This window comes from Octopus bimaculoides, chromosome 8, assembly GCF_001194135.2.
Source record: "Octopus bimaculoides isolate UCB-OBI-ISO-001 chromosome 8, ASM119413v2, whole genome shotgun sequence".
NCBI lineage: Eukaryota > Metazoa > Mollusca > Cephalopoda > Octopoda > Octopodidae > Octopus > Octopus bimaculoides.
Window position 1 is genome coordinate 76,788,921 of NC_068988.1, and position 3,959 is coordinate 76,792,879.

A 3,959-nucleotide genomic window follows, 5' to 3' on the forward strand; every position below is an offset into this window, starting at 1 on the left:
ATATATAGGTATATATTGGGTCATCCCATGAATAATGCGGTTTTTTTCAATTGCGTGAACTAAAAGTCGGAAGGGGATGGGATAAACTACCTACATCAACTTGCTATAAAAGCAGGTAGTAATTTTACATTGGACTTATTCTTAGCACTCTTTCAAAGCTATAATGGAAGTGACAAAGGAAAATATTTGGCATATTTTGCTTTATGAGTTCAATAAAGGCAACAGCGCATAGGAAAGTGCGATGAATATTAATGCAGTATATGAGGATTGGACAATAAGTGCAAGCCAGTGTCAATGGTGGTTCCAGAAATTCTGAACCTTACATGGGTGAAGACCTGGGATGCCAATTTCTTCTTTCCCAACCCACTGTCTTCAGTGCTTGCCATTTTTATGGAGAACCTATTTCTTGTCACCAGTCACATATTGTCTAGAGAGAAGATCTCTGGATGTACACATTCATATCATCATCGTTTAACGTCCGCCTTCCATGCTAGCATGGGTTGGACGATTTGACTGAGGACTGGCAAGTCAGAAGGCTGCACCAAGCTCCAATCTGATCTGGCAGAGTTTCTACAGCTGGATGCCCTTCCTAACGCCAACCACTCCAAGAGTGTAGTGGGTGCTTTTACGTGCCACCGGCACGAGGCCCAGTCACACAGTACTGGCAACGGCCACACTCAAATGGTGTTTTTTATGTGCCACCGGCATGGGAGCCAGTCCAGCGGCACTGGCAACGACCTCACTCGAATGATTTTCTAACGTGCCATCAGCACAAGAGCTAGAAGGCAACGCTGGTAACGATTACGCTCTAACGGTGCTATTTACGGCCACTAGCACAGAAGCTAGACAGCTGCTCTGGCAATGAACACGCTCAACAGTGCTGTTAGTGCTCCACTGGCGCGGTGACCAGTCATAGAGTATGGTTCAATTTCGATTTCACTTGCCCCAACAGGTCTTTGCAAGCAGAGTTTAGTGTCCAATGATGGAGAGGTTGGTATGGGTGCCAGTCGTCGGATTCGGTTCGATTTTGATTTCAGATTCCAAATTCCAAATTCACTTGCCTCAACATGTCTTCACAAGCAGGGTTTTAGTGTCCAATGAAGTAAAGATACAGATTAGTGAACTGGCTACACTTCTGGCAGAGATCACAGATTATGCTCTCACTTGCCTTGCCGGGTCTTCTCACGTACTGCATATTTCCAAAGGTCCTGGTCACTGGTCATTGCCTCGGTGAGGCCTAAGATTCGAAGGTCGTGCTTCACCACCTCATCCCAGGTCTACCTCTTTCACAGGTTCCATCAACAGCTATCCTCATCCATTCTTGCCACATGTCTATATCAGCGCAATCGTCTCTCTTGCACACCACAACTGATGCTTCTTATGTCTAACTTTTCTCTCAAGGTACTTACACTCTGTCGAGTATGCACACTTACATTACACATCTATCGGAGCGTACTGGCTTCGTTTCTTGCAAGCTTACGCATGTCCTCAGCAGTCACGGCCCATGTTTCACTGCCATGTAGCATGGCTGTTTGTACACATGCATCATACAGTCTGCCTTTTACTCTGAGTGAGAGGCCCTTTGTCACCAGCAGAGGTAAGCGCTCTCTAAACTTTGTCCAGGCTATTCTTATTTTAGCAGCTACACTTTCAGTGCACCCTCCCCTGCTACAAACTTGGTCACCTAGGTAGTGGAAGCTATCAACTACTTCTAGATTTTCACCCTGGAGTGTAGTAAAGGTTGTTTTCTTCACATTCTCAGTGTTTATTGCTCCTGAGCATCTGCCACATACAAAAACTATCTTGCTAGTTAGCCGTCCTTTGATATTGCTGCACCTCTTATATGTCCATAACTTACACTGGGTACATCTTATTGAGTTTCTACCTACGCCTTTTCTACAGATCGATCAGGGCCATCTACCTGAAGGGGTTTGTGTTTTGTCTACCTTCCTACTTATTAGGACTTTGGTTTTAGCTCGGTTGACTTTAAGGCCTTCGATTCTAGTCCTTGCTTCCACACCTGAAACTTCTCCTCAGCAATTAGGGCAAGGTCATCAGCATAGAGGAGCTCCCAGGAGCATCCCATCTTGAATTCCTGTGTCATTGCCTGGAGGACTATAATAAATAGGAGGGGGCTGAGGACAGAACCTTGGTGGATCCCTACCTCTACCCGGAGTTCTTCACTGTACTCGTTGCCAATCCTCACCTTACTGACAGCGTCCCTGTACATAGCTTGCACAGCTCTCACTAACCACTCATCTATCCCTAGTTTCCTCATTGACCACCAGATAAGGGAGCGGGAACCCTGTCAAAGGCTTTCTCCATGTCAAAGAAAGCCAGGTACAGAGGTTTAACTTTGGCTAGGTATTTCTCCTGCAGCTGTCTTACCAGAAATATAGCATCAGTGGTGTTTTTTCCTGGAACGAACCCAAACTGCATCTCATCTAAACTGACTATCTACCTAATTAGTTGGGCTATGACCCTCTTCGTGACCTTCATTACCTGGTCCAACAACTTGATACCTCTGTAATTGTTTGTGTCTAGAGCGTCACCTTTACCTTTGTAGCAGTTGACTATGGTGCTGCTACACCAGTCATTGGGTATGACTCCTTCGTGTATCACCTTGTTAACTATATGGATGACTAGGCTATAGCCAACACTGCCAGATATTTTGAGCATCTCTGCAGTGATTCCTGATGGGCCGGGGGCTTTCCCTGTCTTCATACTCTTGATTGCTTTATCTACTAAGGTACTAGTACTGGATGATGATGAGGAGGAGAAGAAAGAGGAGAAAGAAGAGGATAGTAGTAGCAGAAATATTGGTGGTGGCTATTGTTGTTGTTGTAGGGATGGTAGTTGTGGTGGTGATGATGATGATGACGACGATGATAATAGTAGAAGTGGTGGTGGTTATAGTTGTGGTGGTAGTAATGTAGTTATGACAAAAGTAGTGATGGTGATGATGATAATCTCCATGTCTATATAGATTCATAAGGACGGGAAATGTTGTGAGGTTCATGCTTATGTTTATTTCTCTTAGTATTGGTGGCATAAATAGAACAAAATGGCTTCCATGGAAACCTGAATGGTGATCAAAGTACTCAATTGCCAATAGTTTGATTCTTAATCTACAATTATATTTAATTAAAGATTTACAGATACAAGTAAAACAATTTTTGAAACAAACCAGAAAAAACAATGTAAAACAGAAATTACTTTCTAGAAAATGTACTGATTATGTTTTCTCTTTCTTTGTGTTTTCATTTTTCTTTTTAATTAAATATACTTAAGACATATTAAATAATAAAGTAGAGAGAATTAAAAGCTTAAAACAACATTATAAAATATTTTTCTCTTCTTTTTTGTGAAATACAATGAAAAGTTGGCACTAAGTCCAGCAAGTTAAAAGCAATTGCTTATAAATAATTTGTCTTTGATGTCTTACAGAAATTTTGTTTCAAATATTTCCTAAGTTATATATTTTTGTCACTTTTTTAATGATTTTTTTTTACCATTATTGTTTCTATTGGATATCTTAGGAACTGCAATATATTGAAGTTTTTTTTCCTGTTTGCATATGTTTTTATTGTTTCAACACTGATGTATGGAGAATTTTGGTTGAATCAGCAGCTAAGATAGATGACTATAAGCTCCATTTTCCATTCTACTGACTTACAACATCCATTGTTTTGACTGTGAACATTGGTTGGAGGTAAAGTTGGATAAATTATGAGGCATTATTAAAATAGATTTTGTTCTGGGTAGACACAAGAGGGTTAAAATATAGATATAAAGCAACATTTGAGCTTATAATGTTTCTCTACTGTCATTGTCATAATTATCATCAGCAGCAGCATCAGAATTATCATCATAACCATCACCATCACCATCAGTATCTCCACCATCATCACTGCCTGTGTGTGTGTGTATATATATATATATATATATATATATATATA

General features: G+C 40.8%; 1 long non-coding RNA gene across 1 annotated transcript in view; it reads left to right on the forward strand.

The window, feature by feature from the left end:
• The window catches only part of LOC128248523 (uncharacterized), a 98,854-nt gene that overhangs the window by 67,581 nt on the left and 27,314 nt on the right, over nt 1–3,959 (forward strand). The gene's annotated exons all lie outside the window — the stretch shown is intronic.